Raw genomic sequence first — 27,592 nt, 5'->3', positions numbered from 1 at the left:
CCCTCCTGACTCCTTGCTTAAGTTCCTTCCTACTTTCCTTATATTCCACGCAGGCTTCGTCTGTTCCCAGCCTTTTAGCCCTGACAAATGCCTCCTTTTTCTTTTTGACGAGGCCTACAATATCACTCGTCATCCAAGGTTCCCGAAAATTGCCGTATTTATCTTTCTTCCTCACAGGAACATGCCGGTCCTGTATTCCTTTCAACTGCCACTTGAAAGCCTCCCACATGTCAGATGTTGATTTGCCCTCAAACATCCGCCCCCAATCTATGTTCTTCAGTTCCCGCCTAATATTGTTATAATTAGCCTTCCCCCAATTTAGCACATTCATCCTCGGACCACTCTTATCCTTGTCCACCAGTACTTTAAAACTTACTGAATTGTGGTCACTGTTACCGAAATGCTCCCCTACTGAAACATCTACCACCTGGCCGGGCTCATTCCCCAATACCAGGTCCAGTACCGCCCCTTCCCTCGTTGGACTGTCTACATATTGTTTTAAGAAGCCCTCCTGGATGCTCCTTACAAACTCCGCCCCGTCTAAGCCCCTGGCACTAAGTGAGTCCCAGTCAATATTGGGGAAGTTGAAGTCTCCCATCACCACAACCCTGTTGTTTTTACTCTTTTCCAAAATCTGTCTACCTATCTGCTCCTCTATCTCCCGCTAGCTGTTGGGAGGCCTGTAGTATACCCCCAACATTGTGACTGCACCCTTCTTATTCCTGATCTCTACCCATATAGCCTCACTGCCCTCTGAGGTGTCCTCTCGCAGTGCAGCTGTGATATTCTCCCGAACAAGTAGCGCAACTCCACCTCCCCTTTTACATCCCCCTCTATCCCGCCTGAAACATCTAAATCCTGGAACGTTTAGCTGCCAATCCTGCCCTTCCCTCAACCAGGTCTCTGTAATGGCAACAACATCATTGTTCCAAGTACTAATCCAAGCTCTAAGTTCATCTGCCTTACCCGTAATGCTCCTTGCATTAAAACATATGCACTTCAGGCCACCAGACCCGCTGTGTTCAGCAACTTCTCCCTGTCTGCTCTGCCTCAGAGCCACACTGTCCCTATTCCCTAGTTCTCCCTCAATGCTCTCACCTTCTGACCTATTGCTCCCGTGCCCACCCCCCTGCCATACTAGTTTAAACTCTCCCGTGTGACACTAGCAAACGTCGCGGCCAGGATATTTATGCCTCTCCGGTTTAGATGCAACCCGTCCTTCTTATACAGGTCACACCTGCCCCGGAAGAGCTCCCAGTGGTCCAGATAATGGAAACCCTCCCTCCTACACCAGCTGTTTAGCCACGTGTTTAGCTGCTCTATCTTCCTATTTCTAGCCTCACTGGCACGTGGCACAGGGAGTAATCCCGAGATTACAACCCTAGAGGTCCTGTCTTTTAACTTTCTGCCTAGCTCCCTGAACTCCTGTTGCAGGACCTCATGCCCCTTCCTGCCTATGTCGTTAGTACCAATATGTACAACGACCTCTGCCTGTTTGCCCTCCCCCTTCAGGAAGCCCTCTACCCGTTCGGAGACATCCTGGACCCTGGCACCAGGGAGGCAACATACCATCCTGGAGTCTCTTTCACGTCCACAGAAGCGCCTATCTGTGCCCCTGACCAGAGAGTCCCCTATTACTATTACTCTTCTGCGCTTTGACCCTCCCTTCTGAACATCAGAGCCAGCCGTGGTGCCACTGCTCTGGCTGCTGCAGTTTTCCCCTGATAGGCTATCCCCCCCGACAGTATCCAAAGGGGTATACCTGTTCGAGAGGGGGACAACCACAGGGGATTCCTGCACTGACTGCCTGCCCTTTCTGGTGGTCACCGATTTCTCTGCCTGCACTTTGGGTGTGACCACATTTACATAACTGCGATCTATGACGTTTTCCGCCACCTGCATGCTCCTAAGTGCATCCAATTGCTGCTCCAACCGAACCATGCGGTCTGTGAGGAGCTCCAGTTGGGTGCACTTTCTGCAGATGAAGCCATCCGGGACGCTGGAAGCCTCCCGGACATGCCACATCTCACAGTCAGAGCACAGCACCCCTCTAACTGACATTGCGTCAATTAATTAAAATTCAAATTAAAATTTGTCTTTTCTTTTTTTAAAAAATATTTTTTTTTAAATTTCAAAGTTACTGTCAACTATCTGTTTCCTAGCACTAGATTTCTAATAGAAATGCGATAGCTAACTATAGTACTCTCCGATCTCTGGCTTAGATATCCCTCTAAATTATAATTAAGTTATTATGTTTAATTAGTTACCAAATACTAGCCACAGCTTTTCTGTGATGTCACTTCAGTTTCCCCCCGACACACACAATTTGAAAAAAGGTATAAAAGTAAAAATAAGTAAAAATCACTTACTTACCTTCTTACCTTCTGAGTGTCTTATGTGTTCTCAGGTTCTCTCGCTGACAGAGACTGCTCCTCCACCTCCGAACCTTGACCTGCACAATGCTAATAATATAATAATATAATATGGCACTTACCTCACACCAATGGGTCTTATTATTAGGTTAGAGGAGGAGGGCGGGTGGGAGACACTACACGTGTAGTGCCTCGGGTTTCCTCTCCACCAGAATTTATTGGTTGGGGGGGGGGGGGGGGGTACTTCCCAGAGGTCCGCGGGTCGAACTTCCGGTTCCCGCCTTATATAAAAACAAATAAAACAGAAAAAAAACGGACACGGGACCAGGGAAAGGTTTTTAAATTCACGACTCACCTCCCAGAAGGCCCCTGCGCACCGCTGCCGCCGAAATCCAAAGGGCTGCTCCTGTAAAGGTATGAGTTTTTAAAGTAAGTACTCACCTCCCAGAAGGCCCCTGCGCACCGCTGCCGCCGAAATCCAAAGGGCTGCTCCTGTAAAGGTAAGAGTTTTTAAAGTAAGTACTCACCTCCCAGAAGGCCCCTGCGCACCGCTGCCGCCGAAATCCAAAGGGGATTCTCTAGAGCAGCGGCAAGGAAGGCAAGCACAAAGCAAGATGGCGTCGGAAGGTGGCCGTCTAGTATGGGGCCCTGACCAACAAGAGTTCCTGCGGCGCTGTGTGGAAGAACTTAAAAAGGAGATGAAGAAGGAGCTGCTGTCCCCGATATTACAGGCGATTGAAGGGCTAAAGGAGGAGCAAAAGACCCAGGAGCAGGAGCTTCGGGTCGTGAAGGCAAAGGCTGCTGAAAATGAAGACGAAATACAGGGTCTGGTGGTGAAGACAGAGATGCACGAGGCACAACACAAAAGGTGTGCGGAAAGACTGGAGGTGCTGGAGAATAATGCGAGGAGGAAGAATTTAAGGATTCTTGGTCTTCCCGAAGGTGCGGAGGGGGCGGACGTCAGGGCATATGAGAGCACGATGCTTCACTCGTTAATGGGATCGGAGGCCCCGACGGGCCCGTTGGAGGTGGAGGGAGCTTAGCGAGTTATGACGCGAAGACCGAGGGCTGGAGAAATACCGCGAGCCATAGTGGTGAGATTTCTCCGATATAATGACAGAGAGATGGTCCTCAGATGGGCGAAGAAAACTCGGAACAGGATGTGGGAGAACGCGGTGATCCGCATATATCAAGATTGGAGTGCGGAGATGGTGAGAAGGAGGGCGATTTAATCGGGCCAAGGCGGTGCTTCACAAAAGGAAGGTCAAATTTGGAATGTTGCAACCGGCAAGACTGTGGGGTCACACACCAAGGGAAGCACCACTACTTTGAGACGGCAGAAGAGGTGTGGACATTTATTGTGGAGGAGCAGCTGGAATAGGCGGGCCAGAAAAAGAACGTTTGGGACAAAGTGATTACGTGGGGTGGGGGGGAAAAGGGGAAAGGGATGATCTCTCAAGTTGTTAATCTTGCGACCCTGAAACTTTTCTCTCCCCCCATGTCGTGGGGGGGGGGGGGGGGGGGGGGGGGGGGAGGAGGAAGAGGATGAGGAATTGTGGGCGCAGGCCATTAGGGGTGGGGCCAAGTGGGAAACGCGGGCTTTGTTCCCGCGCTATGGTAATCATGGCAGGAACAGGGAAGCAGGAAGGAGGGGGCCTCGCACAGTGGGGGCCGAGGTCACGGGGGGGAAGCCGAGGTCAGCCAGAGTTTGCTGACTTCTGGGAGCAACATGGGGGGTGCAATTACGCTAGAAAAGGATCTAGCGGGGGGGGGGGGGGGGTTAACTGGGTTGCTGCTGCTGGGGAGAAGGGGGAGCTGGTACGGGGTGGGGTGGTCGAGGCGGGAGGGCGCCGTCGGGGGGGGAGATACGGCTACGTGGGAACCGGGTGAGGAGCTGGATTAAAATAGGGGATGGCTAGTCGACAAGGGGGGGGGGGGGTAAAGAGCCCCCCAACCCGGCTGATCACGTGGAATGTGAGAGGGCTGAATGGGCCGATTAAAAGGGCACGGGTACTCGCACACCTAAAGAAATTAAAGGCAGATGTGGTTATGTTGCAAGAGACGCATTTGAAACTGATAGACCAGGTCAGACTACGCAAAGGATGGGTGGGGCAGGTGTTTCATTCGGGGTTAGACGCAAAGAACAGGGGGGTGGCTATATTAGTGGGGAAACGGGTACTGTTTGAGGCAAAGACCATAGTGGCGGATAGTGGGGGTAGATATGTGATGGTGAGTGGCAGATTGCAAGGGGACGCGGTGGTTCTAGTGAACGTATATGCCCCAAACTGGGATGATGCCAATTCTATGAGGCGTATGTTGGGACGTATACCGGGCCTAGAGGCGGGAAAGTTGGTAATGGGGGGAGACTTCAATACGGTGCTGGACCCAGGGCTGGACAGATCGAGGTCCAGGACAGGGAGGAGGCCGGCTGCAGCTAGGGTGCTCAAGGACTTTATGGAGCAGATGGGAGGAGTAGACCCCTGGAGATTTAGCAGGCCGAGGAGTAAGGAGTTCTCGTTTTTCTCCTATGTCCATAAAGTATATTCACGGATTTTTGTCTTGGGAAGGGCGCTGATCCCGAAGGTGACAGGGATGGAGTACACGGCTATAGCTATCTCGGACCACGCTCCACATTGGGTGGACCTGGAGATAGGGGAGGAAAAAGAACAGCACCCGCCCTGGAGAATGGACATGGGACTATTGGCAGATGAGGGGGTATGTTTAAGGGTGAGGGGGTGTATTGAAAGGTACTTGGAGCTTAATGACAATGGGGAGGTTCAGGTGGGAGTGGTCTGGGAGGCGTTGAAGGCAGTGGTTAGAGGGGAGCTGATATCTATTAGGGCACATAAAGGAAAGCAGGAGGGTAGGGAAAGGGAGTGGTTGCTGAAAGAACTTTTGAGGGTGGACAGACAATATGCGGAGGCACCGGAGGAGGGACTGTACAGGGAAAGGCAAAGGCTACATGTAGAATTTGACTTGTTGACTACGGGTAATGCAGAGGCACAATGGAGGAAGGCACAAGGTGTACAGTATGAATATGGGGAGAAGGCGAGCAGGTTGCTGGCCCACCAACTGAGGAAGAGGGGAGCAGTGAGGGAGATAGGGGGGGGTGAGAGACGAGGAGGGAGAGATGGAGCGGGGAGCGGAGAGAGTGAATGGGGTGTTCAAGGTATTCTACGAAAGATTATATAAAGCTCAGCCCCCGGAAGGGAAGGAGAGAATGATGTGCTTTCTGGATCAGCTGGAATTCCCTAAGGTGGAGGAGCAGGAGAGGGCGGGACTGGGAGCACAGATTGAGATGGAGGTAGTGAAAGGGATTGGGAGCATGCAGGTGGGGAAGGCCCCGGGGCCAGACAGATTCCCGGTGGAATTTTATAGGAAGTATATGGACTTGCTGGCCCCGCTTCGGACGAGAACCTTTAATGAGGCTAGGGAAAGGGGGCAGTTCCCCCCGACTATGTCAGAGGCAAAGATATCGCTCCTCCTAAAGAAGGAAAAAGACCCTCTGCAATGCGGGTCCTATAGGCCCATTTCTCTTTTAAATGTGGATGCTAAGATTCTGGCCAAGGTAATGGCGACGAGGATAGAGGACTGTGTCCCGGGAGTGGTTCATGAGGACCAAACTGGGTTTGTGAAGGGGAGACAGCTGAACACGAACATACGGAGGTTTCTAGGGGTAATGACAGAGGGGGAAGCGGAGATAGTGGTGGCGATGGATGCCGAGAAAGCATTTGATAGAGTGGAGTGGGATTATCTGTGGGAGGTGCTGAGGAGATTTGGCTTTGGAGATGGGTATATCGGATGGGTCCAGTTGCTGTATAGGGCACCTATGGCGAGTGTGGTTACGAATGGACGGGGGTCTGATTATTTCCGGCTTTACAGAGGGACGAGGCAGGGGTGTCCCCGTTATTGTTTGCACTGGCGATTGAGCCCCTGGCCATGGCACTGAGGGGTTCCAGGAAGTGGAGGGGAGTGTTTAGGGGAGGAGAAGAACACCGGGTATCTTTGTATGCGGATGATTTGTTGTTGTATGTGGCGGACCCGGTGGAGGGGATGCCAGAGATAATGCGGATACTTGGGGAGTTTGGGGATTTTTCGGGGTATAAATTGAACATGGGGAAAAGTGAGTTGTTTGTGGTGCATCCGGGGGAGCAGAGCAGGGAAATAGAGAATTTACCGCTGAGGAAGGTAACAAGAGACTTCCGATACTTGGGGATTCAGATAGCCAAGAATTGGGGAACCTTGCACCGGCTTAATTTAACACGATTGGTGGAACAGATGGAGGAGGACTTCAAGAGATGGGACATGGTGTCCCTGTCAGGGTAGGGTGCAGGCGGTTAAAATGGTGGTTCTCCCGAGATTCCGCTTTGTGTTTCAGTGATGGTCACGAAGGCTTTTTTTAAGAAAATCGAGAAAAGAATTATGAGTTTTGTGTGGGCAGGGAAGACCCCGAGAGTGAGGAGGGGGTCCTTGCAGCGTAGTAGGGATAGGGGGGGGGTTGGCACTACCGAGCCTAAATGATTATTACTGGGCCGCCAAAATTTCAATGGTGTGTAAGTGGATGGGAGAAGGGGAGGGAGCGGCGTGGAAGAGATTAGAGAGGGCGTCCTCCAAGGGGACCAGCTTACAAGCAATGGTGACGGCACCGTTGCCGTTCTCACCGAAGAAATATACTACAAGCCCGGTGGTGGTGGCAACATTAAAAATTTGGGGGCAGTGGAGACGGCATGGGGGAAGGACGGGAGCCTCGGTGCGGTCCCCGATAAGAAATAACCATAGGTTTGTTCCGGGGAGAATGGATGGGGGATTTGGAGCATGGCAAAGAGCTGGGGTAGTACAATTGAGAGATCTGTTCGTAGATGGGACGTTTGCGAGTCTGGGAGCGCTGACGGAAAAATATGGGTTGCCCCAAGGGAATGCATTTCGGTATATGCAACTGAGGGCTTTTGCGAGGCAACAGGTGAGGGAATTCCCGCAGCTCCCGACGCAGGAGGTGCAGGATAGAGTGATCTCAGAGACATGGGTGGGGGATGGTAGGGTGTCGGACATATACAGGGAAATGAGGGACGAGGGGGGGGGTATCATGGTAGATGAGCTGAAAGGGAAACCTTATTGAGTTCTTTGAGAAGGTGACTGAACAGGTAGACGAGGGTAGAGCAGTTGATGTGGTGTATATGGATTTCAGCAAATCGTTTGATAAGGTTCCCCACGGTAGGCTATTGCAGAAAATACGGAGGCTGGGGATTGAGGGTGATTTAGAGATGTGGATCAGAAATTGGCTAGCTGAAAGAAGACAGAGGGTGGTGGTTGATGGGAAATGTTCAGAATGGAGTTCTGTCACAAGTGGAGTACCACAAGGATCTGTTCTGGGGCCGTTGCTGTTTGTCATTTTTATCAATGACCTAGAGGAAGGCGCAGAAGGGTGGGTGAGTAAATTTGCAGACGATACTAAAGTCGGTGGTGTTGTCGATAGTGTGGAAGGAAGTAGCAGGTTACAGAGGTATATAGATAAGCTGCAGTGCTGGGCTGAGAGGTGGCAAATGGAGTTTAATGTAGAGAAGTGTGAGGTGATTCACTTTGGAAGGAAAAACAGGAATGTGGAATATTTGGCTAATGGAAAAGTTCTTGAAAGTGTGGATGAGCAGAGGGATCTAGGTGTCCATGTACATAGATCCCTGAAAGTTGCCACCCAGGTTGATAGGGTGGTGAAGAAGGCCTATGGAGTGTTGGCCTTTATTGGTAGAGGGATTGAGTTCCGGAGTCAGGAGGTCATGTTGCAGCTGTACAGAACTCTGGTACGGCCACATTTGGAGTATTGCGTACAGTTCTGGTCACCGCATTATAGGAAGGACGTGGAGGCTTTGGAGCGGGTGCAGAGGAGATTTACCAGGATGTTGCCTGGTATGGAGGGAAAATCTTATGAGGAAAGGCTGATGGACTTGAGGTTGTTTTCGTTCGAGAGAAGAAGGTTAAGAGGAGGCTTAATAGAGGCATACAAAATGATCAGAGGGATAGATAGGGTGGACAGTGAGAGCCTTCTCCCGCGGATGGAAATGGCTAGCACGAGGGGACATAGCCTTAAACTGAGGGGTAATAGATATAGGACAGAGGTCAGGGGTAGGTTCTTTACGCAAAGAGTAGTGAGGCCGTGGAATGCCCTACCTGCTACAGTAGTGAACTCGCCAACATTGAGGGCATTTAAAAGTTTATTGGATAAACATATGGATGATAATGGTATAGTGTAGGTTAGATGGCTTTTGTTTCGGTGCAACATCGTGGGCCGAAGGGCCTGTACTGCGCTGTATTGTTCTATGTTCTATGTTCTATTTGTAAACACGGAGGCAAAATATGAATTTAAAACTCTTCATCTACACACAAGTTCCCTTCTTCATCCCACTTTTTCCTTAAGTATCCGTTTGGCATTATATATTACCACTATATTGGTAAAACATCTTTGGGTTTTCTTTAACTTTACTGGCTAATCTTTTTTCATGCCCACTCTTTGATTTCTTTTTTGTCCCTGCACTACCTATATTCATCTAGGCTATCTGCAGTGCTTAGATCTTTGTGGCTATCGTACACTTTATTTTTCTCAATGATCTTCCCCTGCATTCCTCTAGACAACCAGGGGGAGGGGTCTAGATTTGGCAGTACCACTCAGTTTTGGACGGGACATGTCTACTTTGTACATTTAGGATCTCTCCTTTTGGTGCTTCCCACTGGTTTTCCACTGATTTATCCTGTAGCAGTGCTGGTCAGTCTACCTCAGTCAGGTTCCTTCTCATTTCTGCAAAATTTGCCTTCCTTGAGTTTACATTTTTTACTCCTGCTTGATCTCTCTCCTTTTCCATGATGTGGAGATGCATTGGACTTTAACCTGGTGTTGTAAGACTTCGTACTGTCCTTTTCCATGGTAATACTGAATCTAGCTGAATTGTGATCCCTATCAACGATATGGTCACTGTGTACAGTTTTGGTCTCCTTACTTGAGAAAGGATGTACTAGCACTGAAGGGGGCACAGAGGAGATTCGCCAGGGCTGATCCTGGAGTTGAGAGGATTGGCTTAAGAGGAGAGACTGAATAGACTGGGACTATACTCATCGGAATTTAGAAGAATGAGTGGGGAGGATCTTACAGAAACATCTGAAATTATGGGGACTTCCGGTGGCGGCCATGGAGTGAGTGGTTGCACATGTGGTGGTTCCCGCTCAAGGTGGTATTTTCTGGTGTTCTCCCCGTCCGAAGGGTAAAGATTTTGCGGGCAAGAGGTGCAGGAGTACTGTAGAAGGTGTTACTCCTCTGTTGTGGCTGGTGATGGATCCACGAACTAAGGGAGATGCTGGAACAGGAGCGTCTTTGTGGTACGCCACAGGATAAGGTGGCAGAGGGTAAGGGGGTTGTTCTGCCTGTCCAGTGGTCAATGGAGCAGCTAGTGGAGTTTTTGAAAGCAAAGTTCAGCCAGCAGAGGATGGAGGACCTGGCCAAAGTGGTGGAGCTGCTCAAAGCAGGGATTGAGAGAGTGGAGCAGAGGTTGGAGTCCCACGGCCAGGCGATCCAAAAAGTGGATGAAGTAGTGGGGGAGCACAAGGAGCAGTTGGCCTCATTGGTGGCAGAGGTGACGCTTATGCGGGATACCCAGAAGAGGCTGAAGCAAAAGGTAAAGGATCTGGAGAATCGCTCCAGAAGACAAAATCTGAAGATCATGGGGATGCCCGAAGGATTTGAAGGTGTGGAGGCCGGCATGTATACGGCCAAAATGTTGAAGCAGTTGATGGGAGTGGGGGCCTTAGAACAGCCCCTGGACCTCGACTGAGCGCATAGGGTGCTGATGAGGAGGCCGCAAGCAGGCGAGCCGCCAAGGGCGACGGTGGTGCGGTTGCACCGCTTTCTGGATAAGGACAAGATTCTCCGATCGGCCAGTTAGACAAGGAAGTGCACCTGGGAAGGGAACAAGCTGCGGGTGAATCAGGACTTCAGTGCAGAACTGGCAAAGAGGAGGGCTGGTTTTAACCGGGTCAAGGCTGCCCCCTTTTATAAGAGGGTGCTGTACCAGGTCCGCCTCTGGGTGATTTTGCAAAAGCGTGAATATTATTTTGACAAGCTGTGGAATCCATTATAAACTGTTTCTTAGTGAATGACGTAGGTCTGTGGAGACAGAATGATGGAGGTCTGTGGAGACAGAATGATGGAGGTTGCCGTAACAAGAATGCGCTTTTCTGTAAACTATCGTAACCTCCAAGGGCAGGAGGGGAGATAAGGATGCAAAAGAAGGATTGAAATTGATTGGTTTTTTTTGGTCCATTTGCTCAGTTTTCTATTGGGTAGAATTACTTTCCTTTCATTGGTTTAAAATGCAAGTTTAACTGTGATATTATTGGTGTGTTGGCATGAAAATTAAGGATTAGCTTGCAACTGTAAATCTGTTGGTTGAAAAACCTATAACTGTTCCTGCTTCGTTGGACTCAGACAGAGCAATGCAGTGCGCTCCACTAAGTTGCTCTCCTTGTGCACAAGTCAATAAAGATTGATCAAAGAGTGCTCCCGTCAATGCCTTGCACAATTCCAACACCGGCAGAAGAGGCGATGGAGTTCATGAGGGACAATGGACTGGCAGGAGAGTGAGGACACTGAACTTTGGAGGAGTTTGTGCGAGTGTTTCTTTGTTGTTCTCTGAAAGCTTTTCCCTTTGAAATGTTTCCTTTGTTTTGATGGTGGGGTTTTTGGAGGGATGGCCTTTCATGGGGGAACATCAAGGTGAGTGCACCGTTTGCTGCTATTTGGGGCAGTGTGGACTGGGGGGTAGAGGAAATGCGGGGCAGGAAGGTTGGAGGCCTAGGGCGGTGGCCACCATGCTAGCTGGGCGGGCTAGTTAACGGGAGTGCAGTGGGGGGTTGTCAGGAGGTTGGCACGGGGAGGGGAATGGGTTGATGTTTTGTTTCGGGGGGTAGGTTTGCTGACAAGAGTGTGGTTGATGTGGCGCAGTTGGAAAAGGATCAATGACGGTGGACACTCGAGGGATATGGTTGATTGGAAGGGGAGGGGGTGGTGAGCCCCACCGACCAGGTTGGTCATGTGGAATGTGAGGGGGCTGAATGGGCCAAACGGTCACGTGTTCACGCACCTGCAAATACCTAAACCCATTCCGGGCTGGCAATTCAAATTTATCCTCCAAGGCTTTCAAGCTGGGGAAGCTCCCGTCTATGAATAGGTCCCCCATCCTCCTAATTCCGGCCCTTTGCCATCTCCGGAACCCACCGTCCAGTCTACCTGGTACAAACCGATGGTTATTATAAATCGGGGTCCAAACCGATGCTCCCTCCACTCTCTTATATCTCCTTCACTGCCCCCAGATTCTCAGAGCCGCCACCACCACCGGACTTGTGGAGTATCGGACCGGCGAGAATGGAAGAGATGCCGTTATCAGTGCTCCCAAACTTGTGTCTTTACATGACGCCGCCTCCATCCGCTCCCACATCGACCCCTCCCCCACTACCCACTTTCTAATCATGGCTATATTAGCCGCCCAGTAGTAATTGCAAAAGTTCGGCAGCGCCAACTTTTGATAGGGGAAGATCTCCCCGATTACGCTCCAGCAACACTGTCTTCACTCATGGAGTTTTACCCGCCCACACAAAGCCCAAAATAACCTTATTCACTCGCTTGAAAAAGGCCCTCGGATGATGATGGGGAGGCACTGAAAGACAAACAGAAATCTGGGGAGGACCGTCATTTTCACAGTCTGTACCGTCCCCGCCAGTGATAGCGGGAGCATGTCCCTTCTCTTAAAGTCCTCTTTCATTTGTTCTACGAGCCGGGATAGGTTTAACTTGTGCAGTGTCTCCCATTCCCGGGCCACCTGGATTCCCAGATATCGAAAGCTCCTTCCTACCATTCCAAACGGCAGCTCTCCCAGTCTCTTCTCCTGCCTGGATCTCGAACATCTTGCTTTTCCCCATGTTCAATTTATACCCTGAAAAATTACCAAATTCCCCGAGGATCCGCATAACTTCCCCCATCCCCTCCAACAGGTCTGAAATATACATGAGCAGGCCATCTGCGTAAAGCGAAACCCTGTGCTCCATTGCCCACCTGAACCAGCCCTTTCCAGTTCCGAGAGGCTCTTAACGCCATGGCCAATGGCTCTATGGCCAGAGCAAACAGTAGCGGGTAGAGGGGGCACCCTTGCCTCGTCCCTCTGTGTAGTTTAAAATACCCCGACATCAGCCGGTGTGTACGCACACTCGCTACTGGTGCCGGATAGAGCAACCGCACCCCGTCAGTGAAGCCCTCACTAAACCCAAACCTTCCCAGCGCCACCCACAGGTAATCCCACTCAACCCGATCAAAAGCCTTCTCCGCATTCATCGCTACCACCATCTCCATCTCCCCTCCTTCTGAGGGCATCATAATAACATTTAAAAGACTTCGAACATTGGCCTCGAGTTGTCTGCCCTTTACAAATCCCGTCTGGTCTTCCCCTATCACCCCCGGGACACAATCCTCTATCCTTGTGGCCAGCAGTTTGGCGTCAAAATTCAGTAGCGAAATTGGCCTGTATGACCCGCATTGCTCTGGATCCTTCTCCCGTTTCAGGATCAATGAAATCGAGGCCTGCGACATTGTTGGGGGGAGGACTCCCTTCTCTCAATATCTCTGAAAACTTCTTATAGAATTCCACCAGGTAGCCGGGATCTTGCCCGACTGCATGCCTTCCAGCCCCTCAACTATTTCCTCAGTTTCAATTGGGGCTCCCAGCCCTTCCACCAGATCCTCATCCACCCTCGAGAACCTCAACTGACCCAAAAACTGCCTCATCCCCTCCACCCCAGCCGGGGGTTCCGACTCATATAATTTGCTGTAAAAGTCGTTAAACACCTCATTCACCCCAACTGGGCCCAGGAACGTATTTCCACCTCTACTCGTGACATTCCCTATCTCCCTGGCGGCCTCCCTTTTTCTGAGCTGGTGCACTAACATTCTGCTAGCCTTTTCCCCATACTCATAAATCGCCCCCCTTGCCTTCCTCAGCTGTTCCACCTGTAGTCAACAGCCCAAACTCCGCCTGTACCCTCCGCCGCTCCCTCAGTAGCCCCCCCGAGTATCTCCTGTCCACCTGGAGTATCTCCTCAACTAACCTATCCCTCTCAGCCCGTTCCGCCTTTTCTCTGTGGGCCCGTATCGAGGTTAATTCCCCTCTGACCACTGCCTTCAAAGCTTCCCCAACCGTTGCTGCAGAGACCTCCCTGGTATAATTTGTTTCCAGGTACATAGAACAGTACAGCACAGAACAGGCCCTGTTGTGCCGAGTTTTGTCTGAAACCAAGATCAAACTATTCCACTCCCTGTCATTCTGGCGTGCTCCATGTGCCTATCCAATAACCGCTTGAAAGTTCCTAAAGTGTCCGACTCCACTATCACAGCAGGCTGTCCATTCCACACCCTAACCACTCTGAGTAAAGAATTTACCTCGGACATCCCTCCTATATCTCCCACCCCGAACCAAATAGTTATGCCCCCCTGTAACAGCTACATCCACCCAAGGGAATAGTCTCTGAACGTCCACTCTATCTATCCCCCTCATCACCTTATAAACCTCTTTGAAGCCGCCTCTCACCCTCCTTCACTCCAATGAGAAAAGCCCTAGCTCCCTCAACCTTTCCTCATAAGACCTAGGCAGGCAGCATCCTGGTAAATCTCCTTTGCACCCTTTCCAATGCTTCCAATATAGTTTTGGATGGATTTGTTCACCCGCCCACAAATCGCTTCATTCGTTAACAACCCCACATCCAGCCTCCGTAGCGGGCATTGTCCTCTCTCCAAACTAACCCGTAGATCCACCCAATGTGAGGCACGATCCGACACTGCGATTGCCGAGTACTCCGTATCCACCACCCCCGGTATCAGAGCCCTGCTCAGAACAAAAATGTTGATGCGAGAGTATATCTTGTGGACATGGGAGAAAAAGGAAAACTCCTTCGCCTTTGGCCGTGCAAACCTCCATGGGTCTACTCCCCCCATCAGTTCCATAAATCCCTTCAATTCCTTTGCCGCGGCTAGCACACTCCCTGTCCTGATTCTGACTGGTCCAATTCCGGATCAATGACTATTAAAATCTCCCCCCATGATCAAGTTAGGTGATTCTAAGCCTGGGATCTGACCTAACACCCGCCTCAGAAATTCCACATCGTCCCAATTCGGAGCATACGTTCATGAGTACCACCCGCACCCCTTCCAGCTTCCCACTCACCATTATGTACCTACCCCCCATGTCCGACGCGATTCTCCCTGCTTCGAATGCCACTCGTTTACTGATCATGATCGCGACCCCCCTGGTCTTTGAGTCCAGCCCCGAGTGGAATGCCTGGTCAACCCATCTCGTCTGGTCTATAGCCTTTAGGTATGTCTCTTGTAGCATTGCCACGTCCACCTTCAGCCCCCTCAGATGCCCAAACATGCGAGCCCCCTTGACCTGTCCATTCAACCCTCTAACGTTCCATGTAATCAGTCTGGCCTCAGCCCCCATCAACTTCTCCAGCATTTTTGTCACATAGGCCCTCACATCCGATCCCTCACTGCCTTCAGGGAGGCCGACGATTCTCAGATTCTGCCTCCTGGACTTGTTCCTGCATTCGTTTCTGGCGGTCATTCATCATCTCCATCTTGGTCTCCAGCACGGTTAATTTTTCCTGGTGCTCGGACACCTTTTTCTCCACCTCCTGGATCGCACGTCCGTAGGTTTCTTGATCGGGTCCAGCGGGTCCTTCTTAAGCTTGGCGAAGCAATCTTCAAAAAACTTCACCAGCTGCTCCGTCGACCACTGTGCCGTCTCCCCGTGGCTTACTCTCCACCATGATTTCCCACGTTGCCAGCTCTGCTCCCGCCTTCCTTGTAGCACTTCTTCTCACACGGCCACTTCTGGTCCAATTCTCCATACACTGGAGGGGTATTTCTCCTCACTGTCTCACTTTTCACTGATTTATCCAATAAAATCCGGGAAAAAACAGAGCGAAAAAGGTCCAAAAGTCCGTCACAGGTGGGAACTATCAAATGTGCGACCTACTCCTCCATGGCTGCCACCGGAAGGCATGGGAAGTGGATTTTGACACTGTTACTGTGCCAAGATTGGACCGGTGGGGTGGGGTGGGAGGGGTGTGTGAAGGAATATTAATACTTCTCCCACGTGCACCAGGTGTACTCCTGGATTGACTGGTTTGTGCTGGATAAAACGTTCCTGGCATGGGAGTATTCGGTGATCGTGGTCTCTGTCCAGGTGCCGCACTTGGTGGCTTTGCGAGTGGAGGTTGGATGTGGGGTTGTTGACAGATGAGGAACTGTGCGAGTGGGTGGGGGCAGCCACCCGGGATATGTAGAGCTAAATTATAATGGTGAGGTCACGGCCACCTCGCTGTGGGAGACGCTCAAGGCGGTGGTCATGGGGGAGTTTATGTCAATTTGGGCGCATAGGGAGAAGGCGAAATGGGCGGAGATGGCATGCCTGGTAGATGAGATCCTGAGGATGGACAGAAACTATTTGGAGACCACTGAGGTTGGGATGTTGAAGGAGAGGTAGAGGCTGCAGGTGGATTTTGGATGAGTGTCCACGGGGAAGGTGGTGGGGGGCAGCGCCCAGGGCCAGAAGGGCAGTGTGTGAATACAGCGAGAAGGCGATCAGGATGCTGGCCCACCAGTTGAGGAAGTAAGAGGTGGTAAGGGAGGTTGACAGAGTAAAGGATGAGATGGGAAAGGTGGTCTTGGACCTGGAGGGGGTGAAAGGTTTGTTTGAGGCGTTTTACAGGAGATTATCTGAGTCGGAGCACCCGGCCGTGGGGGAGGGATTGCGGCGGTTTCTGGACGGGCTGGAATTTCCCCAGAGTGGTGGTGGAGTTGGTGCAGAGATTGGGGGCCCCAATCTGCTGAGGAAGGTGATGGAGAGTACGGGAGTGATGCAGGCAGGAAAGGCCCCGGGTCCGGATGGTTTTAGAAAATGTTCGGGGACGGGGGGGGGGGGGGGGGGCACTGCTGATGAGGATGTTTAACGAGGCTAGGGAGAGGGGGGAAACTCCCCATTACACTATTGCAGGCTTCCATCTCCCTGATATTGAAAAAGGACAAGATCCAGAACAGTGTGGGTCTTACCACCCGATATCGTGACTGAACTTATACGCCAAGTTGAGGGGTGATAGGCGAGGACCAAACTGGTTTGATAATGACAGCTATCAGCGAATGTGAGGAGATTACTCAATGTAATTATGATGCCTTCGAAGGGGCAGGAGGTGGAGGTGGTAGTACCGATGGACGGGGAAAAGGCGTTTGACCAGATGGAGTGGGAATATCTGTCGGAGGTGCTGGGGCAACTTGGGTTTTGGCAGTGGTTTGTGGGCTTGGTCCGGTAAGTGTGCGGATGAATCGAGGGAGTTTGGGATATATTGGGCTGCATCGGGGAACGAGGCCGGGGTGCCCAATCTCCCCGTTGCTTTTTGCCTTAGCATCTGCAGGGTCTTCCCCGCCCACACAAACCTGGAAATCAACGCATTAAACTGCTTGAAGAATGCCTTAGGGACAATGATCGGGAGAACAAAGAACAAAGAAAAGTACAGCACACGAACAGGCCCTTCGGCCCTCCAAGCCCGTGCCGACCATGCTGCCCGTCTAAACTAAAATCTTCTACACTTCCTGGGTCCGTAACCCTCTATTCCCATCCTATTCATGTATTGGTCAAGATGCCCCTTAAATGTCACTATCGTCCCTGCTTCCACCACCTCCTCCGGTAGCGAATTCCAGGCATCCACTACCCTGTGTAAAGGATTTGCCTCGTACATCTCCTCTAAACCTTGCCCCTCGCACCTTAAACCTATGCCCCCCTAGTAATTGACCCCTCCACCCTGGGGAAAAGTCTCTGACTATCCACTCTATCTATGCCCCTCATAATTTTGTAGACCTCTATCAGGTCACCCTTCAATCTCCATTGTTCCAGTGAGAACAAACCAAGTTTATTCAACCGCTGCTCATAACTAATGCCCTCCATGCCAGGCAACATCCTGGTAAATCTCTTCTGCACCCTCTCTAAAGCCTCCACATCCTTCTGGTAGTGTGGCGACCAGAATTGAACACTATACTCCAAGTGTGGCCTAACTAAGGTTCTATACAGCTGCAACATGACTTGCCAATTCTTATACTCAATGCCCCGGCCAATGAAGGCAAGCAAGCCGTATGCCTTCTCGACTACCATCTCCACCTGTGAGGCCCCTTTCAGTGACCTGTGGACCTGTACACCTAGATCTCTCTGACTTTCAATACTCTTGAGGGTACTACCATTCACTGTATATTCCCTACCTGCATTAGACCTTCCAAAATGCAATACCTCACATTTGTCTGGATTAAACTCCATCTGCCGTCTCTCCGCCCAAGTCTCCAAACGATCTAAATCCTGCTGTATCCTCTGACAGTCCGCATCGCTATCCCCAATTCCACCAACCTTTGTGTCGTCTGCAAACTGACTAATCAGACCAGTTACATTTTCCTCCAAATCATTTACATATACTACGAACAGCAACAGCACTGATCCCTGAGGAACACCACTAGTTACAGCCCTCCAATTAGCCCTCCATTGCTACTCTCTGCCTTCTATGACCTAGCCAGTTCTGTATCCACCTTGCCAGCTCACTCCTGATTCTGTGTGACTTCACCTTTTGTACCAGTCTACCATGAGGGACCTTGTCAAAGGCCTTACTGAAGTCCATATCAACAACATCCACTGCCCTACCTGCATCAATCATCTTTGTGACCGCTTCGAAAAACTCTATCAAGTTAGTGAGGTTCTGAGACACGAACAAAAACCTTGATAGCACCGTCATTTTTACTGTCTGCACCCGCCCCGCCAGCGGAATGACAGCACATCCCACCACTTGAAGTCCCACCACTTAAGAGCTGCCGGCAATGGTGCTTAGGCTGTCGACGGAAAGGAGGTGGATTGTGCGAGGGGGGGGGGGGGGGGGGGGGGGTGGCACTGAGCATAGGGTCTTGCTGTACATTCCAAATTCCATTTTTGGGATCCACTACCAACCTGATTTTCCCAGCCCAAGTGCATATTGAAGTCACCCATGATTACAGGCCTTTTCTATCTCCTGATTTATTTTCTGCCCTACATCCTGACTTCTGCTCGGGGGCCTGTACATAATCCCATCAGGGTGTTTTTACCTTTGCGATTCCTCCACTCTACCCACAGAGATTCTATACCTTCTGATTCTATATCGCTCCTTGCTATCGATTTAACTTCATTCCTTATTAACAATCCAACCCCGCCCCCTTTGCCCATCTGCCTGTTCTTTTGATAGGACACATAACCCTGTATATTTAGATCCCAACCCTGATCCCCTTGCAGCCATGTCTCTGTGAAGCACACATCGTACCAAAGCTAAAGGGGTTCTGGCAGGGGCTTGCGGACGTAATGTCGGATGTGCTGCTCGTGAAGGTGGCCCCGAGTCCAAAGGTGGCGATATTCGGGGTGTCGGAAGACCCGGGAGTCCATGGGGTGAGAGAGGCCTTTGCCTCCCTGATAGCCCAGAGACCGATCTTGCTTGGATGGAGAGACTCGGAGTTGCCGAAAGCGGGGGTGTGGGTGAGTGACCTGGCAGAATTCCTGAGGCTGGAGAAGGTCAAGTTCGTCTTGAGGGAGTCGATTGATGAGTTCGCTCGGAGGTGGAAGCCGTTCATTGATTTCTTTAGGGAGGATTCAGGGGCCAGCAGGGGGGGGGGGGGTCAAAATGGGGAAGGCAGGATGGGAGAAGGAGGCGATAGTGGAGAGCGGGGGAGGGGGCCGAGTGGGTGTTGGTTATTTATAATATTGTATGATTTTTCTTCTGCTTTGGCTTGTTTTTATGAAAATGCCCGAGTAAAATATCAAAAAAGTAAACATTTAAATTAAGCAGCGAATAGTTAAGATAGAAGCAGGGAGATTGTTTCCACTGGTGGGTGAAACTAGAACGAGGGGGCATAGCCTCAAAATAAGGGAAAGCAGATTTAGCACTGAGTTGAGGAGGAACTTTTTCACCCAAAGAGTTGCAAATCAGTGGAATTCCTGAGCAGTGAAGCAGTTGAGGCTACCTCGTTTAATGGTTTTAAGGCAAAGATAGATAGAATTTTGAACAGTAAAGGAATTGTTTATCCTCACTGATTGTGGTCTATGGGTCAGGAAGTCGAGGATCCAGTTGCAGGGGGAGGAGCCAAGTGCTACATTTTGGAGTTTTGATATGAGCTTGGCTGGAATTATGGTGTTAAAGGCGGAGCTGTAGTCAATGAATAGGAATCTGACGTAGGATTCCTTGTTTGGATCTGCTCCAGGAAGGGCCAGGAAGATGGCGCATGCTGTGGACCAGTTGTGGCGGTGTGCGAATTGCAGTGGATCAAGGCATTCTGGGAGTATGGAGTTGATACGTTTCATGACCAACTTCTTGAAGAACTTCATTTAAAAAAAAAAAAATTTGGAGTACCCAATTATTTTTTTTTCCAATTAAGGGGCAATTTAGCATGGCCAATCCACCTAAACTGCTCATCTTTGGGTTGTGGGGGTGAAACCCATGCAGACATGGAGAGAATGTGCAAACTCCACACGGACAGTAACCCAGGGTCAGAATTCGAACCCAGGTCCTCAGCGCCGTAGTCTCAGTGCTAACCACTGCATCGCAAGCCGCCCTTGAAGCACTTCATAATGATAGATGTCAAATTGATGCCAATTCAGTGTTTGAATCTCAATTTATATTGGGATAGTTAAAGTCTCCTACTATTATTGTCCTCTTGTTCTTACAGGCAGAAATCTGCCTACATATTTGATCTTCTGATGGTGTCAAACATCGAGTGTTGTTGGAGTTTCACTCATCCAGGCAAGTGGAGAATATTCCATTACACCCCTGAATTGTGCCTTGTAGACGGTGAACAGGCTTGGGGTGGGGGGAGATCAGGAGTCGTCGTAGGATTCCTAGCCTTTAACTTGCTCTGGTATCCACAGTATTAATATGGCTAGTCCAGTTCAGTTTCTGATCAATAGTAACCCCCAGGAAGTTGATTTTGGGGAGCCACCTGCTTCTCCTCCCATCCCCCCTTTAATAGCATAAAACCCATCACATTTCTACCTCTCTACAGTTGCAAAAGGGAGACATTTTGGACTCAAAACATTAACCCATGGTGGATTCTCTGGTCCTCCAGCTGTGCGTTTCTTGGCAGTACACCCGCCGTTCACTGGCGGTAGGATTTCTCTTCCTGCCGCTTGTCAATGGGATTTCCCATTGAAGCCTCTCATGCCACCAGGAAACCTGCAGGCAAGAATGTACTGCCAGCTGGAAAAGAGAATTCCAATGGCCGGAGAATTCACCTGTTTCTCTCAGCCTGAACTCAGGCCTGAGTTCTTCCAGAATTTTCAGTTCTTGTTTCAGATTTCCAGCATTTTGCTTTTATTCTGGATTCCTCCGTCTGTTGTCCACAATATGAAGTTCAACTTTGCTTTCAACTGTAATTTCTCACTATTACAAGATATGCAATTGTCTCATGAGATTAGTAAAATTAGAATCTCCCCACCAGTTCTTTCTTGAAATCATCAATCGTTTTCTGGTTACAAACTCTTCAATTAGCCATCTACACAGAAAAACATCTTCATCTGTCTGGACTCAAAATGTCTATTTAAAGCATAAACCGAAAAAGACCCACACGTTCAATACCTGTTTTGTCCACCCCTCATAAGCGTTATGAGAAAAACTGAATAAAAAGTAGTTTGGGCCAGAGTTCCTTCTGATTAGATGCATTTGCACAGAAAGCAACAATTTTAGTCATGCATGTTTGAATGCAATCACCACAGCACTCAAGGCATCCAATACTGGATAAAATACAATTCCAGATATATTCATTTTCAAACATCATATCCACCCAAATTTCACTGCTTCTCTTGGTGTTCTGCCGACCTCTCAGTAGCGTTACGCAAGAGACTGGGATAGCCCCAAAATAAGTCAATTTCCTGCAGCATAATCAAATGTAATATCCAGGTTCATAAGATACAGGGGCAGAATTAGGTCATTTGGCCCATCGAGTCTGTTCCGCCATTCTATCATGGCTGATATGTTCCTCATTTGCTACCTAAAATGTTATAGACCAAGAGTTGGATTGCAAAATCAGTCAGAGCATCTCCTCCCTAGAATACATGACCTAGGAGCAGGAGTAGGCAATTCAGCCTCCCGAGCCTAAATACACTCCCTGCATCCACTGCACTCTGGGGTAGCGAATTCCAGATTCACAACCCTTTGGGAGAAGTAGGTTTTCCTCAAATCTGATTTAAATTTGCTACCTCTTATTCTAAAGATTATGACCTCTCGTTTTAGAATGCCCCACAAGAGGACACATCAGCTCCACATCTACTTTATCCATACGTTTTAGAATCTTGCATACCTCAATTAGATCTCCCCTCATTCTTCTAAACACCAGAGAGTATAGGCCTAAACTGTTTAATCTCTCCTCATATGACAAACCCCTCATTTCTGGAATCAATCTAGTGAACCTCCTCTGAACTGCCTCCAATGCCATTACATCTTTCCTTAAATAAGGTGACCAAAACTGTGCACAATATGCCAGGTGCGGTCTCGCCAATGCCTTGTATAGTTGCAACAACATTTCCTTATCTTTATACTCAATACTTTTTGCTATAAATGCCAACATTCCATTTGCTTTCCTTATTATCTGCTGCACCGCATGCTCGTTTTCTGTGGCTCATGCACGAGGACACCCTGGTCCCTCTGCATCGGAGCACCCTGAAGCCTCTCCGCATTTAGATAATAAGTTGCCTTTTCATTTTTTTGACCAAAATCCATGACCTCACACATATCCACTTTTAATTCCACCTGCCACATTTTGCCCCACTCTCCGAACCTATCTACATCCTTTTGTAAGGTTATTTCCTCATTGCAACTTACTGTCGCACCTAATCTTGAGTCATCCGCGAATTTGGCTATAGTCTTCTATCCCTGTATCCAAGTCGTTAATATAGATTGTAAATAGCTGGGGCCCAAGGACTGAACCCTGTGGCACTCCACTAGTTACATCTTGCCACCCAGGAAAAAAACCATTCATCCAAACTCTCTGACTCCTGTCCGTCAGCTAGTCTTCTATCCAAGCTAATAGGTTACCCCATATGAGCTCACCTTGCAAATTAACCTTCTGTGCAGCACCTTATCAAATGCCTTCCGGAAGTCCAGATATACTACATCTACAGGATCCCCATTATCCACTTTGCTTGTTACATCTTCGAAGAACTCAAGCAAATTAGCCAAACCCTGATTTGCCCTTCATAAAACCATGCTGACTCTGATGGATAGCGCTTTGGCTTTCCAAATGTCCTGATATTACGTCCTTGATAATTGATTCTAACAATTTTCCAACAACAGATGTTGAACTAACTGGTCTGGAATTTTCCACATTCTGCCTCCCTCCCTTTTTGAACATTAGCATTTCCAGGGAATTTTGAATTATAATAATCAATGGATACACTATCTCTGCTGTCACTTCCTTTAACACCCTGGGATGTGGGCCTTCAGGCCTTGGGCCCTTGTCTGCCCCAATCCCAAGAGTTTGTTGAGTACTGTTTCCCTATTGATGCTGGTTGTTCCAAGTTCCACTCTGTTAGCTCTGAATTGTCCGCTCCTATAGGAATGGTACTCGTGTCCTCCATTGTAAAAACTGAGGCAAAGTATTGATTTAGCATCGCTGCCATTTCTGCGTTCCCCACTATTAACTCACCAGTTTCATCTTCCAAGGGGCCAAAATTCACCTTCGCAACTCTCTTCCCTTTTATGTACCTGTAGAAGCTATGCTATCCTTTTTGATATTCTGTGTTAATTTTTTTTCATAATTTACCTTGGCTTTTTAAATTACCTTTTTAAGTGTCTCTTTGTTTATGTTTGAAAGTTTCCCAATCTTCCAGCCTACCATTGTCCTTGACCTCCTTGTTTAGACATGGATGTTTTTTTACCCCTCTTCCTATCTTTCTTCCTCACTGGGATATATTTTAATTGTGAGAAATTGAAGTGTTTCCTTAAACAACTGCCACTGCTCATCAGCTGTCCTACTTTTTAAGCCTTCCTGCCCAGTCGATTCAGGCCAAATCTGTCTTCAAGACTATGTAATTTCCTTTGTTTAATTCCAGAACACAAGTTTAGGACTTCACTTTCTCGCCCCCAAACTGAATCTAGAATTCTACCATATTATGGTCACTACTGCCTAGTGGATCCTTAACTTTGCTACCAAATCGAGTGTAGCCTCCTCCCTGGTTGGTTCCTCAACATACTGTTCCAGGAAGCAATCTCCAGTGCATTCAATGAACTCTTCCTCTAGGCCACCCTTGCTTATTTGATTCCTCCAGTTTATCGGCATATTAATATCACCCATTATTATTGCCATACCTTTCTTGCATGCCCCCAGTATTTCCAGGTTTACACTGTGCCCCACTGTTTGGGACCTATAGATTACTCCTATCAAGGATTCCCTCCCTTTGTTATTTTTTATTTCTACCCAGACTGATTCGACATCTTGATCTCCAATGCTTATGTCATTCTTCATTATAGCACTGATCCCTTTCCCCACCAGCAGGGCTACGCCACACCCTTTTCCTTTCATCCTATCTTTCCAAAATACTGCGAACCATTGGATATTCAATTCCCAGACATAGGCTCCCTCTAACCATGTGTCAGTAATCCCCACTAAGTAATAACGGTTTGTTTATATTTGCGCTGTTAGCTCATTAAGTTTTGTTATGGGCCAGGGCTTAGAAACTACAAAGTGTATTATGAAGTTCACCTTTATGTTGAATTTGGCTAGGATGAGCACAAAAGCCTTCACTTCAGGTGCGATATCCAATATCCAATACCAAAATCCATTTCAAGGGCGTGGCCCAGCACACTGTATTCTTACTTTAATGGGATTGGTCCTGTCCCTGAGATTTTGATCCAGTTTCAACCAGCAGTTTCAAACTCCTTCCGGAGAACAACTTGATCTTTAAAATTACCAAGGCAGTTTGCCCCACACAATGCTTTTCACTGGAACAGCTTTTAAAAATGAAAACAGAGAAAAACAGGGAAAACATTTTTCTCCTTCTGCAGACCAAAGCAACAAAACGAAAACTGAAACCAAAAAAAAACCCCCTCTCACCTGATAGCCACAGCCAGCTCCACACACAAAATGACATCACGGAAGCCGTGCTACAGATCACATGATGAGACCAAACCTTTCATGACTCACATGACAGTTTGTTATGAATGCTTCTTGCATTTAGATACAAAGCTTTTACATTTCTTTTAATGTTGTTTTCCCTACTCTCCTATAATTCCTTGGTGCATAAAGACATTCACCGGTTTTGTCCCTCACTTCTATCTTCTGGTAACCATCCGTCACATTGCTAACCTGCAGTCTTATCTCCTGTAAATTACGATTTCTAGTTTTCCCTCCAACTGACCCCCCCCCTATTTAGTTTAAAGCCATATCTACAGTCCTGGTTACGCAGTTCTCTCAGACACTGGTCCCAGTATGATTCAGATGAAGACTGTCCCTTTGGAACAGGTCCCCTCTTCGCCAGCACTGGTGCCAATGTCCCATGAATTATAAGAATCACAAAATAGGAAAAGTAGACCAATCAGCCCACCGAGCCTGCTTCACCATTCAATAAAATCATGGTTGATTTGATTGTGACTTTCCCCAACATTCCTGCCTGCCTCTCCATCACCCTCAGGTACCCAGATGAAAGTTGCCACCCAGGTTGATAGGGTTGTGAAGGCCTATGGAGTGTTGGCCTTTATTGGTAGAGGGATTGAGTTCCGGAGTCGGGAGGTCATGTTGCAGCTGTACAGAACTCTGGTACGGCCGCATTTGGAGTATTGCGTGCAGTTCTGGTCACCGCATTATAGGAAGGACGTGGAGGCTTTGGAGCGGGTGCAGAGGAGATTTACCAGGATGTTGCCTGGTATGGAGGGAAAATCTTATGAGGAAAGGCTGATGGACTTGAGGTTGTTTTCGTTGGAGAGAAGACGGTTAAGAGGAGACTTAATAGAGGCATACAAAATGATCAGGGGGTTGGATAGGGTGGACAGTGAGAGCCTTCTCCCGCGGATGGATATGGCTGGCACGAGGGGACATAACTTTAAACTGAGGGATAATAGATATAGGACAGAGGTCAGAGGTAGGTTCTTTACGCAAAGAGTAGTGAGGCCGTGGAATGCCCTACCTGCTACAGTAGTGAACTCGCCAACATTGAGGGCATTTAAAAGTTTATTGGATAAACATATGGATGATAATGGCATAGTGTAGGTTAGATGGCTTTTGTTTCGGTGCAACATCGTGGGCCGAAGGGCCTGTACTGCGCTGTATTGTTCAATGTTCTATGTTCTATGTCTGTCCAGCATTCAATGACCCTGTCTCCGCTGTTCTGAGAAGAGAATTGCAAAGATTTAACAACCCTCTAAGGTGGAGGCGAGGAGGGAGTTCTTTCAAACGTGTCACTGTATTTTTTAAAACTGTGCCTTGTCGTTCTCGATTGTCCATGAAAAACATCCTCTCAGCTTCTTCCCTGTCAAGCCCCCTGAAATTCAACAAGATCAACTTCTCACTTCCAATGACCAACCTGCTCCATCTATCCTCAGAAGACAACCCCTTCATCCCAGGAATCCGTCTAGTAACGTGATCTGAACTGCTTCAAATTAAAGTACATCCTTCCTTAATTAAGGAGACCAAAACAGTACAAAGTGTTTTTAGTAAGGACACAGGAAGTCCACACCGAGTAAAATAGGAAACAAAGTTTTATTACACATTCTTCATTAAGGAAGGATGTACTTTTATTTGTGAAAATAAAACTTTGTTTCTTATTTTACTCAGTTCCTGCTGAGATGGGTACCTCACATGGGTTAATTCGGATACCCTTCCCCTGGCGGGGGAGCTCGTACTCCGCAAGAAGTCCGGGGAGGACGAGTATAACCACCTTTTAAGGTTCAGTGCGGGTTATTACATTCCTCTGGTCCCCCCAAAGTCTGAAGACCCCCTCGACAAGCGATGAGATGGAGGAGGAGCAGGTGGAGAACGTTGAAGTCTCTTCAGAAGTCATCATGGAGCTGATGCACCGGATCAGTCAGCGTATACCTCGCCTGTGAACATTGTCTGTGGCAGGAAGTTGTGGCGGACGATAGTCAGGAGGTGGCTGAATTAGAGTTAGTGCCGAGATCTCAGAGGTCTGCATCTCCCTTCTGGAGTCGGAAGACACAACGTTGGGCATGTTGGCATCAAGAGAAACTGGAGGCGTGACAGCAGGCCGGTTCAGCAATGGAGCCGTACAGGTCTCTTCTGAGGTACTTCACCAGGGAGCAACCTCCGTAGGCAAATGTGATCTAGCTGCCGTCCAAACTAGGTGAGACTGTTCCTGTTTGACGGTAGGCAATCCCAGAGAGCCAGCAAGCCACATCGTTGAAGCGATGAGCAAACATGTTGTCAGGATGTCTAAGACATCAATGCCGAACTGGGCAACGCCCTTCAAATCTTGGTTGCGGCGCACTATTGCGCCGATGTCCGGTAGAATCAAACTTAGTCGTGTACAAAGCCTACAACCCATTAACATCTCAGCGGGGGATACCCCAGTTACTGCGTGTGGTGTGGTCCTGTACGAAAATAAAAATCTGGCCAGTCTATTGAGCCAGACATTTGTTTCTTGTGCCACTGTTTGACCGACTGCACTGCCCTCTCTGCCAAGTCATTCGATGCCAGATGGGTGGTCTGGGCATATAGAATCCCGTTGTTTTTTGCAAAAGCGGCAAATTGTTTGCTCATTATCAGTCACAAGCACCTCAGGTATTTGGAGGGTGGAAAAAGAAATGCGCATTCACTTGATATGGACTTCCAGCCACTTTTGAGTTCCCGTCAACCAGGGTGAGAAACATTGAGCCCAGGGATGCTGCCGCAGGGAGCTTCTGGTGCTCTTGACAGATGGAGCATTGTTGGGCCAAATCTCGATATCAGTGTCCAAACCCGATCACCGGATGTGGCTTCTTGCCAGCATCTTCTTTTGGGTACTCCGGGATGTCCATTGTGAAGGTCCTTCAATACGATTGCCTGACCCTTCGCTGGGACAATACCCTGGTATCCCACAGGAGGATACAGTCTTCCACGGTCAGCTCCGACAATTTACAGGAGAATGTCTTCAATGCCC

General features: G+C 48.9%; 1 protein-coding gene across 2 annotated transcripts in view; it reads right to left on the bottom strand.

Annotated features, from left to right (window-relative positions):
• Positions 1-27,592, bottom strand: part of LOC140398981 (G2/M phase-specific E3 ubiquitin-protein ligase-like) — a 449,971-nt gene that overhangs the window by 19,385 nt on the left and 402,994 nt on the right. The window lies entirely within an intron of this gene.

The sequence above is a fragment of the Scyliorhinus torazame genome, chromosome 2 (genome assembly GCF_047496885.1).
Source record: "Scyliorhinus torazame isolate Kashiwa2021f chromosome 2, sScyTor2.1, whole genome shotgun sequence".
NCBI lineage: Eukaryota > Metazoa > Chordata > Chondrichthyes > Carcharhiniformes > Scyliorhinidae > Scyliorhinus > Scyliorhinus torazame.
This window is presented reverse-complemented; position numbering and strand designations above follow the sequence as displayed.